This window comes from Vombatus ursinus, unplaced genomic scaffold, assembly GCF_900497805.2.
Source record: "Vombatus ursinus unplaced genomic scaffold, bare-nosed wombat genome assembly UNPS02014791.1, whole genome shotgun sequence".
Taxonomy (NCBI): domain Eukaryota; kingdom Metazoa; phylum Chordata; class Mammalia; order Diprotodontia; family Vombatidae; genus Vombatus; species Vombatus ursinus.
In genome coordinates this window covers 68,849,358-68,864,469 of record NW_020954569.1, presented here as the reverse complement: position 1 = coordinate 68,864,469, position 15,112 = coordinate 68,849,358, and positions in this window count along the sequence as shown.

Genomic DNA, 15,112 nt, shown 5'->3' with positions numbered 1-15,112 from the left:
AATGACAGATGCAACCATGGAGGTAATTTTGTTCAACTATCTGCTGAATACTGGCATCAAATAAAGCATAAACCAGGGAAGCATATGATAACCTACAGACATGGAAGATATCAAGGGCAAAGTCCAAATAGAAGAAGGATCCACTATGAATACAGAGATTCTACTGATGTTTCTTATCATGAACAATATCATGGTCATTCTATTGGAATTGTAATCACTGCAGTGCCTTCATAATAAGATTCATGCTTATTCAAAAGAGAATGGCCCAGTCATGTACATGAGAAGAACATATACAAAAACATCCTTTGACCATTTTTCAATTGGAAAATGACTTGTATTTTTATAAATTTGACTCAGTTCTTTATATATTTGAGAAATAAGGCCTTTATTAGAGACACCTGTGAAAAATTTTTCCCAGTTTTCTGTTTTCCTTATAATTTTAGTTGCATTTGTTTTGTTTGTGCAATTACTAAAGTTTTTATATAATCAAAATGATCAATTCTACATTTTGTAATGCTCTCTATCTCTTGTTTGGTCATAAATTCTTCCATTATACATAGATCTGACAGATAAACTATTCCATGCTTTCCTAATTTGCTTATGGTATCACCCTTTATGTGTAAATCATGTACCCATTTTGACTTTATCTTGGTATACAGTGTGAGATGTTGGTCTATACCTAGTTTCTGCCATATTGCTTTCCAGTTTTCCCAGCAGTTTTTGTCAAATAATGAGTTTTTGTTCCAAAAGCTTAGATCTTTGGGTTTATCATATACCAGATTACTATGGTCGTTAACTATAATGTAATTTGTACTTAATCTATTCCACCGATCCACCACTCTATTTCTTAGACAGTATCAGATTGTTTTGATAATTACCACTTTATAATACAGTTTAAGATCTGGTATGGCTAGACTGCCTTCCTTCACATTTTTTTCCATTGATTCCCTTGATATCTTTAAACTTTTGTTCGTCCAAAGGGATTTTGTTATTATTTTTTCTAGTTCTATAAAATAACTTTTTTAATAGTTTGATTGGTATGGCACTGAATAGATCGATTAATTTTGGTAGAACTGTCATTTATTATATTATAATATATTATATATTTTATTATGTATTATATTGTATTTCAATATATTAAATATATTATATTTTAATATATTATATTTATTACGATGAGCAATTAATATTTTTTCCAGTTGTTTAGATCTGATTTTAGTTGTGTGAAAAGTGTTTTATAGTTGTGTTCATATAGTTCCTGGGTTTGTCTATGATGTTCCTGGAAGTTTTCATTTTGGGATCTCTTTCAGGTGGTGATTAGTGAATTCTTTCAACTTCTATTTTGCCCCCTGGTTTGATAATTTCTTGAAATATGTTGTCCAGGTTTGTTTCTTTATTTTATTACGAATTTCAGGTAGTCCAATAACTTAAATTAATCTCTCCCGGATCTGTTTTCTAGGTCAGTTGTTTTTCCAATAAGAAACTTCACATTTTCTTCTCCTTTTTTACTTTTTTTATTTTGCTTTACCGTATCTTGATGTCTCATGGAGTCATTAGCTTTCACTTGTTCACTTCTAATTTTTAAGGAATTATTTTCTTCAGTGAGCTTTTGTACTTCCTTTTCTATTTGGCCAAATCTATTTTTAAAAGAGTTATTTTCTTCAGTGAGTTTTTGTATATCTTTTTGCACACTGTTAGTTCTTTTTTCATGATTCTCTTGCAATGCTCTCATTTTTTTCCCAATTTTTCTTCTAGTTCTCTAATTTGCCCTAGGGGGGTGGGTCCTCCCTGTTGACCTTCCTAGGGTGTGGGGTTTCTCTGCTGGCCTGCCCCAGGGGCAGGGTCTTGCTGTTGGCCCACCCAGGGGTGGAGCCTCACTACTGGTCAGCAAAGGGGTCAAGGCCTGGCTAGTGGCTTGTGCTGGGGCTGGGGCCACTGGGGTGGGGCCTTGCTGTGCTGCAGAAACTGCTAACTTGTCTAAGGGGCTGCTGGTTTTCAGGAGGGCTGTGCTTTGCTGGTGGATTGCCCCAGGATTGGGGCCTTGCTTCAGGCTCCCTGATGTGAGGCTGGCTGCCCCAACTCTTGGACTTCACTCCCTTTCCACCCAATGAGACAGGCCTTTCCTCTTGTGCTAGTAAACTGCTTCTCTGCTCCTTGATCAGTTCTGAGGCAGTTTTCAAGTTGTTTGGAGAGGAATTTGGAAGGGCATCAGAGAGTTCCTTCCTCACTCTGCCATCTTGGCACTAGAAATTCAACATTTAAATTTCAAAGTTGTCCTGTTTGCCTTTGTTTCCTTCTGGCTGTCCTTCTGTTGTCCTTAAAAGTGCCTGGATAATTCCTCTTTCTTTCTCTTTCTTTTGTTCTTTTAATCCTATAGCTACCCCCTTCCTAACTACCCACACTTAAATGGAAAAAAAGAAAGAAAAGCAAAATACTTGTAACAAATATGCACAATCAAACAAAACAAATTACTACACTGGATGTGTTAAAAAAGGTATGTCTCATTCTGCAGCTCTCTGTCATGAGGTAAGTAACATGCTTCATCACTAGCCCAACTCTCCTTTTTTTCTCATCAACCATGTTTCTCTTTTTGTCTGCAGAATTTTCTTCCAAGATCTTTCCATCCTTCCTGGGCTGACTATCCCTTATAGAATTTTTAATCCATGAGATCCTATATATTTTTCCTCTGAAGCCCTTGAAATGTGCTTTCCCAAAATCTAGGGTACAGACCAAGATATTCCTAGCTCTTTATTTCTCCTCCATCATAAATTCTAAAGGGAGTGGCCATTTCCCATCATTTCTAGCCCACCAACCAGTTCTTCGTTGTTACTGAGAATCAGACCTAGAATAAAATGTCCCTTTGCTGGATCCTCCAATTTTTGTAGGATTTAAGAATCATTAAGACAAATCAAGAAATTATTAGCTATTCTGCTTTTGACGCAGAGCTTCAGAAGATATTGGGGCACCTGAAGTCCACCATGCTACCTGATCATGTTTTTGTGTCTGATTTGTGATCTACTTCCTGAACTCATCTGCATCCTCATTTTATCTTTATAAACTGAAGCAGATGCTTCTCTTTGGAGAATTTGGATCTCCCTTTCACCCAAAGGGGAAGAAATCAGGAGAATGCAAAGACCAGTTCTCAAGAATCAAATCCCCCTTTTCCCTAAAGGGAAGAAAACCAGAGAAAGATGATGCCTGTGAAGTTAAAGATTTTTATTAAGCAGGGAAGTAAAGCATGCACATAGGAGCAGGCAGCCTAATGTGCTTAGCTAAGTAATGGAAGTGAAGGATATACATACATATATATGTGTGTGTGTGTGTGTGTGTGTGTGTGTATACTTTTTAAACAAAGGAAGGCAGGGAATTGGGGGAGAAAGGAAGGAACTGGGCAGGTACTAGAAAGGAATGAGGCAGGGAGCCCCATTCCCAAGGGGAGGAAGAGATCCAGGAAACAGGGAGAATGAGGAATTCCAGGTGTCACAGCTGAGGCTCCTTGATACACAAATCAGAAGGCATTCCTGGTGATAAGCAGGCCTGGCAATTAAAGGCTTCAGCACAAACAATAAGATGCAGGGATGTCTCCAAAAATCATAAAACAAAATGTGTCCAAGAGCCCCATAGCCAAAATTTAGGGAAGTCTTTGAAGATAAGGATGTCTCTTAAAAGTCCATAAACCACCTAATGGCTTAAGGTCTGCTTCAAGGCTGTTATGAGTTTAATTGGCTTCAGGGTTGCTAATTTTCTGCATGTCCAACTGAGTTTACTCTTGGGCACCACAAAGGATTATTGCTATGTCAAGCTATGCTGTATCTTAGTTAATACAGCCAGTCCTCATATAGCTCTTCTCAGTTACCTGGATAATTGGGGAGCTCAAGCAAGTCAAGGTAGTTAGTCTACTCATTTACAAAGTCACTCACACATCTTTTTATTTACAAGCTGTTTTAACATTTAATGTTGGTAAATTAAGATAAACCACAAATACCATTCAGTTTTTATTTGAGAAAATAAGTATTCCTTCTACCAGAGTCCTACTCTGAGGTCATATCATGATGTACAGCAGGAAAGTCTCACTATCTCTGTCGTAGACCCTTTGGGGAATCTGGTAAAGCTTAGGGGCCCCTTCTCAAACTAATGTTTTTAAATGCATGAAATAAAATATAGAGGATTACAAAGGAAAACAAAAGTTACAGAAAATAAAGATGCAGTTTTTTCCCATTGAAACTTAAAGGCTCCTTGAAATCTATCCACAGACACCATATTAGGAACCCCTGATGTAGGAGCCTGTCCTTGGATTCTCAAAAGCTATGGTAGTAGAATGCAAACTCTGATCAAGCCACAAAGGCTTCCAACATAAGCCAGCAGGTAGGTTTCAGTAAACTTTGTATTTACCCTTCAAGATTTGCCTGAAAGACCAGAAGGCTGGCCACCACCTAATGTATTTGGGGTTTGTTTTGTTTGTTTTTGTTTTTTGGCCACTACCTTCTGAAGATCAGCTGCTGAAGCTACAAGAAGCCTTCTATGATCCCCAGCTGTGAGTGCTCTTTCCCTCTTCAGATTACTTGTACTTTGTATTCACGTCTCTGTACACATACTGTATGTTCCAGTAGAATGGAAACTCTATGAGGGCAGAAATTGTTTTGTTCAGTCTTCTGATCCCCAGAGACTAATGCAGTGCTTTGTACATACTAGGTGCTCATTGAATGTCTGTCAAATGGAGTGAAAATTAATTAAAGCAACACAAATTGGGGGGTGGGAAATAAAGGTTCTGGTTGAATCTACAGAGATTCATTACCAAGACAAATGACAAGGTTTCAACTTTGGCAAAAAGTTCTCTTTCTTTTCCAGACTCAATGTTCCTGCTGTGGGACCCTGAACATCTTTATGCAGCCACCTGCACTCCAAGTTTTTCTCTGAATTTCCCTTGGCTGCATAGCTCCTAACACCATCCTTATTGTTGAGCTCTAAAGGAATAGGTCTAAAAGCTCAATAGATTATAAACACCTTGAGACTAAGAGTTTATCTAAATTGGATCTAAAACCAAGTCTCTCAGGAAGCTTTTTATTGAACTAGTTTTTTAAGCCCAGTTAGAGCAGCTTCCTGACCATGCATTTGCACTGGTCTATAATCTTTTTGCTAATTCAATCAGTAATTGCTCACTCCATACCATTTTTGGCTTCATAAACTGTCTAGTTTTAAACACCTTGCTTTTTATTTAATCAGGAGTTGATCTTTCAATAGTCAATAAATATGTATTTAAGTTCCTACTGTGTACTAGGCATTGTACTAAAGTCTGGGAATATGAATATAAAAAAACCCCAAATACAGTGCCTGTCCTCAAAGAGCTTACATTCTAACAGGGGAAGACAAAACACAAAAGGAAGATGAAAGGGGCTGGGGGAGTGGTAGAAGGGGGTGCTAGGTAATCAGTACCTAGTTGGGCATAGTGGAGAAATTCCAAAGTCGTGCCCGGCAGGTGAGGAATGAGATGATCTGAGGTGAGATCTCTCCTTAAGTGGAGGTTTAGAGTTCACAGCCCCACCCTCTAGTCAGAGAGGTAGAGGGTAGTGATAAGGTGGAGGTGTCCCAAGACTGATGAGATAAGCCTCATGGGGCTCATGTAGAAGTCAGCTAGAGAAGTCCCAAAGTAGCATAGCCAGGTACAAAATGAGATGTCTGAGCTGAAGTCTCTCCTTAAATGGAGGTTTCAATAATGTTTCCCTCCAAAGCATAGATTTCTCTGAATACAGGCCACCTTGGCTTCATGTTGAAAATTACAATCAACTCAATGGGGTATAGTGGTGCTCAGTGGTCTACATAATCCTATTTGGCATAGGATTGTTTTGGTAGTTTCTTTCTAGATTTATCTTCCTGATCATAGTACTCACTTAATAGATATTTGTTGATTATTTTTTATTTGGCTAATATTAAAATTAGGTTACATTCCCTAGGTGCATATCAACAAAATGGAAGTGATCCATGAGTGACAGAAGCAATAGGGGAAAAACCAATCCAGGATTTAAAACTTTAAAGCACTATGTAAATGTCAGTCTTTTCCATTATCAAGGAGGTGAAATTTGTGCTCTACCAGCTCATCTTTCACCATTCACCACTTCCCCAACAAAAAATCAAAATTTATATCTTCTGCTCCATATTCTTTTCTCTGAAACTGAACAAGCCAGTTCTACTGAGGTGTTAATTAATAGTTCTTCACAACATACCTAGAGAGCCCCAAGTAATACTTACACACTAACAGGAACTTCCTAGATGTACTAGCAAATCTCATAATAAGCATTCAATAACCTCTTGCTGCTTGATTGAAGGAGTAATAGCAGAAATTCTTGTACCCTGTAAATCATATCAAGTAAACAGCTGTCTAGTCTCCTTAGGCCCTAAGGTAAAGGCTAGCCCTGTAGAGGGCCCTGGGAATGGAAATTTATATCCAATTAAAGGGGAGGAAAGGTTTTCTAGCATGCTGGGGGTCAAGAACATACTTGGCTGATAGAACCTTACAGCCGTGCAGCTGGAGATCTCACCTTGGACCTGGCCTAATCTAACCTGACCTAATCTAACGCCCTCATTTTACTGATGTGTAAAGAAAGCTGGGTCTCCTGATTCTTTGGTCAATGTGCTTTACATTTTCACCACAATTTGCTACAAGATTCATAGCTATATATAGTCCAACTATTGAAATTTTTCAAAGCAGAGAATTAATATTGACCTTCTAACTTACTGTCTTGCCATAACATTATTAGTTATTTTTTAATATAATATTTAGCTCTCTGGGGTTGAAGAAAACTGAAAATCAAATTAACAGCTTCAGAGAAAACAATAACATTTGGCTCTTTTGCCTTAAAATTCTAAAGGATTTCTACATCAAGTATGTAGTTACGCATAAGTTTTCATGTATCAATATCATTAACCAATACATCTTAATAACAATGCAAGTAGCAAAGAGCTAAATCCTCACATGGTACACTGGTCAGAGTTCTGAATTTAGAATTCAAGGACTTGTTTCAAATCTTCTCTTTGTCACTCATGGCTCTTACGACCATGGGCAAGTCCCTTTTGTTCTCTGAGCCTCAGTTTCCTCATTGGTTAAAAAAGAAATGGTGTGGATTAGATACCCTGTAAGGTAACTTCCTTCCCTAAATTTATGATTTTACAAAATAGTGAGAAAAGAGACACCAAAGAATAAACAACACTAAAGGGGTTAAGACATAAAAGAGAAATCCAAAAAACTCTTTTCATAACATGACTAGAATTTGGGTGTGTAATTTCATTTGAAAAACTTATTAAAAATCATTAGTTTCCCAGAGGGGAATATGTTAAATTATTTAAGCTGCTAAAGTGCATAGCACAAATATTCTAACCTAAGGAGTCATCCCCATCCAGACATGGTAATGAATTTGGAGTTATAATAAAAATGAATATTTTTATGATACTCCCATTATGAAATAAGATTATATGGCAAAGCATCATTCCAAAGCATGGCTATTTTAGTTATCTCTGAAGATTAGGCATTTTTTAAAACATAATTTATGATGGTTTGCTGTGTGTATGTATGTGTTTTTAAACTACAAAATGCTTAAATAACCAATACTATTCTTGGTGTACGGGGTTCTGTCTTCCTGAGTCACAACTGCCCATGAAGTATATTAAATATCTACAGAATTAGATTACAAATTTTAAAAAGCAATTTTCTTTTAATTACTTCTCATGTTATATAATAAAGGAACTTTTAATGATGCATCATGTTTATAATTATGTGAATCTAATATCTGTGACTTTTAATTATATTTATTCAAGATGTATGGAACCCCAGGAAATGAATTGACAACCAATGGTGAAGTAATTTTAAAAATCTAAATTGAAAACTTCAATTTAAAACAGCAACAACAACAACAACAACAACAAAACTCCATAATGTTCGTTCCTTTCTTACAGTTTTCTATACTTCATACAGTTGTAAAAGCAAAACTCTCTAGTGTTTAGCCTGTTGTTGCTTTCTGGATTGGTAGATCCTGACTCTAGCTTGAGGAAAAGGATTATTCTTTTCAAGGCTGCAATTAAATTGGCCAATTATTCAGAGATTATGTACAGTAAATATCATTATATATTTCAAAATATAGAATTAAAAATTATTTATAATTTTATTTCCAACTTAGAAGGGTCACAAGTTCTTTCTTCTTTTTTTTTTTTTTTTTGGTGAGGCAATTGGGGTTAAGTGACTTACCCAGAGTCACATAGTTAATTAGTGAGTATAATGTGTCTGAGGCCGGATTTGAACTCATGTGCTCCTGACTCCAGGGCCGGTGCTCTATCCACTGCACCACCTAGCTATCTCTAGATCATAAGTTCTAAATGAAAAATTTAGAAGAACACAAAAACCTTTCATAGCTACAAAAAACAAAAAATTATTTTTCAAAACTTTGATTAGTCCATAGCTTACGTACAGATACTAAAGATGTACAATGAGCTAGGTCCAGGATTGAACTGAAGGAAAAAAGTAGGCTGGATTGTATTTGGAAAATCATTCAGTACTTTCAATAGTATCAATGTGCTTCCTGAAACAAAAGGCCAGAAATTGAAAAAAAAAGTATTATTTATTTTTAACATTCATTTTAATAAATTTTTTTGAATTCCAAATTCTCTATCTCCCTCTAGTCCCTCCCATAACCATTGAGAAGGCAAACAATATATCAATCATACGTGTGAAAGCATGCAAAAATATTTCCATATTAGCCATGTTACAAATTTTAAAAAGCAAGAAAAATGAAAGAAGTTGGAACAGGCCTCAGAGGACTGAATCATGGGCAGCTGTGGCCATTTCCAGACTTCTCAACCCACAAATGCTAAAGACAATGTAGAAGGTTGGTAGGAAAAATCTGCGACCATGGTGAGAGAGAAGCTTGGTCCCAGCCCCAGTCCCAGCTGCAGCCCCAGGGTGGCAGCTGCTTCCAGAGCTTCCAGCCCACAAACTGAGGGGGAATTGGGTGGCTGATCAGAGGGGGATTGCGGGGATCACTTTGTTGGTGCTGAGGCAGGATTCTCTTGCTTTGCCTGTGCTTGGATCTGGGTCACAGTTCTGGGTGGCAATCCTGGGGCAAGGAGGAGCGCTGGCATGGTGGAGCTTGTAGTGGTGGTGAAGAGGGAATCCTCCTCACAGTTCCAAGACAGAAAAGAGGGCTTGTGGTCACTCATGACCAGAACACAGGCCAGGAAAGGAGTAAACACCTCACCCTTGATCATACCACCCTGGAAGGACTGAAAACTTACAGGTCCCTAGAAGTATCTCTGAAAACAGCTACACAAAACCCCTGAAGCTTGGGATAGTATATTGTCCACACTGGAAGTAGACCTCTACCTTAACAAAGAGTTTAAAACTCAAGAAATTGGCTGGGATCACGAGTAAACTGTGCAAAAAAAGTCAGACCATAGAATCTTTCTTTGGTGACAAAGTAGATCAAAACATACAACCAGAAGAAGACAACAAAGTCAAAGTTCCTACATCCAAAGCCTCCAAGAAAAATATGAATTGGACCCAGGCCATGGAAAAGCTTAAAAAGGATTTTGAGAAGTATATAAGAGAAGTAGAGGAAAAACTGGGAAGAGAAATGAGAGTGATGCAAGAAAATTACGAAAAACTAGTCAATAGCTTGCTAAAGGAGACCCAAAAAAATTCTGAAGAAGATAATACCTTAAAAATCAGCTTAACCCAAATGGCAAAAGAGGTCCAAAAAGCCAATGAGGAGAAGAATGCCTTAAAAAGCAAAATTGGCCAAATGGAAAAGGAAGTCCAAAAGCTCACTGAAGAAAATACTTCCTTAAAAATTAGAATGGAGCAATTTTAAACTAGTAACTTTATGAAAAATCAAGACATTGTAAAATAAAACCAAAAGAATGAAAAAATAAAAGACAATGTGAAATATCTCATTGGAAAAACAACTGACCTGGAAAATAGATCTGGGAGAGATAATTTAAAAATTATTGAACTATCTGAAAGCCATCATCAAAAAAAGAGCCTAGACATCATCTTTCTTGTCCATTTTATGTGAGATAATTTACCTCATTCTACCTCTCCCTTTTTCCTTCTCCCAGTATAATCCTCTCATGCCTTAATTTTAGTCTCCAGATATTATCCCTTCATCTTCAACTCACTCTGTGACCTCAATCTATCTATTTATCTATCTATCTATCTATCTATCTATCTATCTATCTATCTATCTATCTATCTATCTATCTATCTATCTATCTATCTATTTTTTCCCTCCAACTACCCTAATACTGACAAAGGTCTCTTGAGTTAGAAATATCATCTTTCCATGTAGGAATGTAAACAGTTCAACCTTAATAAGTCCCTTATGATTTTTCTTTCCTGTTTACCTCTTCATACTTCTCTTGAGTCTTGTATTTGAAAGTCAAATTTTCTATTCAGCTCTGGTCTTTTCATCAAGAATGCTTGAAAGTCCTCTATTTCAAGAAATTATCAAGGAAAACTGCTCTGATATTCTAGAACCAAAGGGCAAAATGTCTATTTTTTCTCCTGAAGGATTATGCTCAGTTTTGCTGGGTAGGTGATTCTTGGTTGTAGTCAATGAGGGTGGGTGGGGAGGGAGGAAGGGAGAAAATTTGGAACCCAAAGTTTTAAAAACAAATGTTAAAAAATTGTTTTCACATGCAACTGGGAAATAAGATATAAAGGCAATGGGGTATAGAAATCTCTCCTGCCCTACAGAAAAATAGAAGGGGAAGGGGATAAGGGAAGGGAGGAAGATAGAAGAGAAGGCAGATTAAGGGAAAGAATATTCAGAATGCATGCTGTCTTGGGGTTGGGGGAGGGACGAGATGGGGAGAAAATTTGGAACCCACAATCTTGTGGAAGTGAATGTTGAAAACTAAAAATAAATAAATCAATGAATCTTTAAAAAATAAAATAAAATAAAAGCAAGAAAAATAAAGGAAAGTGAATAAAATTATACTTCAATTTGCACTCACACATGTGGATGCTCAGGCAATTGGTGCATATATGCTTAATGTTGATATTACTTCATTGTATATGGCACCTTTTTTTTTTAAAGCAAAATGCAGTTTCCCTGATAATTTCTTTTAATTAGGTCTATTTTTGCTTTTGCTTTGTCTCAGACTATGATTACTACCCCTGCTTTTTTTTTACCTCAGCTGAAGCATAGTATGCTGTTCCCGCCCCTTATTTTACCTCTGTGCTTGTTTCTCTATTTCAAATGTGTTTCTTGTAAACAACATATTATTGGATTTTAGTTTCCCTTCCACTATAAAAGCTCACATCTCTTTTATGTGAGATTATTTTCCCCATTCTTCCTCTCCTTTCCCACTTCTCCCAGTACATTTCTATTTCTCACCCCTTCATATTTTTTTTAAATCATCCCCATATCATCAACTCATATCCATGCCCTCTGTCTATGTAGCCCTCTTCTAACTGCCCTAATAATGATAAAATTCTTATGAGTTACATGTATCATCTTTCCATATAGAAGGATATATAGTTTAACTTTATTAAGCCCCTTATGATTTCTCTTTCATGTTTAGTTTTTTAGATTTCTCTTGAGTCTTACATTTGAATGACAAATTTTCTATTCAGCTCTGGTCTTTTCATCAGAAATGCTTAAAAATCCTCTATTTCATTAAATATTCATTTTCCTTCCCAAAGGATTATACTCAGTTTTGCTGGGTAGGATTGCTAGGCAATCCTAGCTCTTTTGCCTTCCAAATAACATATTCCAGGGGGCAGCTAGGTGGTGCAGTGAATACAGCACTGGCCCTGAAGTCAGGAGGACCTGAGTTCAAATCTGGCCTCAGACCAAACACTTGACACTAGCTGTGTGTCCCTGGCCAAGTCACTTAACCCCAATTGCCTAAAAAAAAAAAAAAAAAAAAGAGGCAAGCCAAAATAATATAGTCTAAGTCCCCTACTCCTTTAACATGGAAGTTGCTAAATCTTGTGTAATCCTGAATGTGGCTCCACAATATTTGAATGGTTTCTTTCTGGATGCTTGCAATATTTTCTTCTTGATCTGGGAGTTCTGGAATTTGGCTATAATATTCCTTGAAGTTTTCATTTGGGATCTCTTTCTTGAGGTAATCAGTGGCATCTTTCAATTTTTATTTTACCATCTGGATCTAAGATATTGGGGAAGTTTTCCTTTATAATTTCTTGACATATGATGTCTAGGCTTTTTTTTTAAATCATTGCTTTCAGGTAGCCCTTAATAATTCTTAAACTATATCTCCTCAATCTATTTTCCAGGTCAGTTATTTTTCTGATGAGATATTTCACATTTTCCCCCCACATTTTCATTCTTTTGACTTCATTTTACTGTTTCTTGATGTTTTGTGGGGTCATTCACTTCCACTTGCCCAATTCTAATTTTTTTATTGAAAGTAGCAATTTTATTTGAGTCAAAATTATATACAAAAACCCAAGGACATACTTTGTGAAACTGGTACAAACTATTTTTTCCTGCTGTTGGCTTTTGCTCCAAAGATCACAGCTGAGAAATACTGTGTTAAAAAAAAAACAGGATTGGATTCAGAAAAGTACTCTCCTGTTCTAATTTCCAACTGATAGTATTTATAGAAATATTTGCAATGAAAAAAAGTTACACCAAAATTTTAGTTAATTTGCATGTCAGTCTCAAGGACCCTTGAATGCAGAGTTCTCTGAGGGTTCCAAACACAAAAGTATACTACAGTTCAAAGGTGACCACTTCACCCTACTCTCCTCATCCAATTTGACATCTTTATCAGTGCTTGACAATTGGTTATTATATTTTTAAAAGACTGTTAAACACTGAGGTAAATCAGTTCCCACTCAAAACAATTACCAGTGTAACAGAGACATGGAGTTAGTCCTGATTTTCTTCATTATTTCTCCCAATTCTAATTTTTTTTTTTTTTTAGTGAGGCAATCGGGGTTAAGTGACTTGCCCAAGGTCACACAGCTAGTACAGGTCAAGTGTTTGGTCTGAGGCCAGATTTGAACTCAGGTCCTCCTGACTTCAGGGCTGGTACTCTATCCACTGTGCCACCTAGCTGCCCCTCCCAATTCTAATTATTAAGGAATTATTTTCTTTAGTGAGATTTTTGTACCTCTTTTTCCATTTAGCCAATTCTGTTTTTTAAAGAGTTCTCTTCTTCAGTGAATTTTTGTACCTCTTTTACCATTTGGTCTAGTCTATTATTTAAGGTGTTATTTTCTTCAATTTTTTGTGCCTCTTTTACCAAGCTATTAATTCTCTTTTCATAATTTTCTGGTCTCACTCTCATTTCTTTTCTCAATTTTTCCTCTACCACTCATGTTTTTAATCTTCTGCAAGCAGTTCTTGTTGAGCTTGTGTCCAATTTGACTTTTTCTTTGAGGCTTTGCTTGTAGCTGTTTTCATTTTGTTGTTTTCTTCTGAGTTTATATCTTGATGTTCTCTGTCACCATAGTAGATTTTTATGATCTGGTTCTTTTTTCATCATTTGCTTATTTTCCCAGCCTATTTCTTGGCTTTGTCTTTATGTTAAAGTTGGGCTCTGCTCACTCAGAGGGGGACACTGATCCAAGCTTCAGGATTTTCATGCTGCCGTCTTCAGAACTCGTCCTGGAGGTAAGTTTTTGGTGTTTCCAAGGTCATGTTATCCTGGGAAAGCTGTGGTCACTGTTTTCCCAGTCTGTGCTCTGGTCTTCACAGAAAGGGCTTCTGATCCCCTGTAACCACAAGCATTAGTGCTCCTCTTTGCCCTGCAACATCTCTGGGCCGAGAATTCACAAAGGTACTGCTGCTGCTGCTGTCACAGTCACCTCCAAGGTCCACCACTGGTGTCTCTGGCCCCAAACCCAGTGTCACAGACTTCTTCATACTTTCTAAATTGTATTGGGCTGAAAAATGTCTCACATCGACCTTTTGTTGGCTACGCCACTACAAAATTCAATTTGATGGTTATTTTAAAGCTGTTTGAAAGGAAATATTCAGAGAGTTTGGCTGGGTTGCTGCCTTTACTCCATGATCTTGGTTCTGCTATCTTAAAACCCAGCAATTTAATAGTAATATTTTCTCTGTGATGCTAAATGCTACATGTCATGGAACACTACACTCTCCAAAGAATCACAATTGTAGGTGATACAGAGAGAAATGGAGAGACAAATTGCCTCTGAATCTAGATTCCTGCCTCATCATTCAACTGCAAGTGTTCACTTCAGTGATCTCTCAATTACCTTATCTAATGGCCTATTTCAATCCTCAACCATCTTTACCTTTATGCAGCCTTTGACACTATTAATCACCTGCCCCTTGAGGTACTCTCTCCCATTTCTCATTCTTTCTGTCTGACAGTTCCTTCCAGAGTCTCCTTTGCTAGATCTTCATCCACGTCATGCCGATTAACTGTGGGTGTCTCACGAGGCTCTGTCTTGGGCCCCCTGCACCTTTTACTTTATAATTTCTCTCTTGATAATTCTATTAGTTCCCATGGGTTCAATTATCATCTCTCTATGGATGAGTCTCAGATCTATAAACAAAGTTCTAGCCTCCCTCTTGAGCTCCAGTTATAGATCACCAACTACCATTTAGATCAGATTCCCAAACTTATCTGGCCTCCTGCTCCCTTTTCAAAAAAAAAAAAAAATCGCTCAGCACTCCCCTCCAAGTCTACTTTCTTTAACCCTTTACTGGTTGCTTTTTTTTTTATTTGCATCATTTCAAAAAAAATTAAAATATTTTTAAATGACGCATCTTAAATTTAATAATTTATTGTAAATTTGTGGGTTTTTTCCCTGCATTGAAATTTTGATGATGCAATATTATATCATATAATCATATAGTTTCATATTGTAAACAAGTCATTGCACACACATATTTATGCCAATGCCTGCTGGACTTCCTAACAATGCATGACACACTCTCCTGCCAACACTTGCTTGTTAAGACCCATTAGCAGACTTGACCACTAATGGGTTATAACTTGCATTTTGTGTGTTTATTTGGAAAATAATGTAATCACTACAACTTGAACTCTGTTACACAGCAGATGAAACACATATGAATGGTTTTTCAAAATTTTCTTATCTTCTCTTCTTTCCTTATGCTTC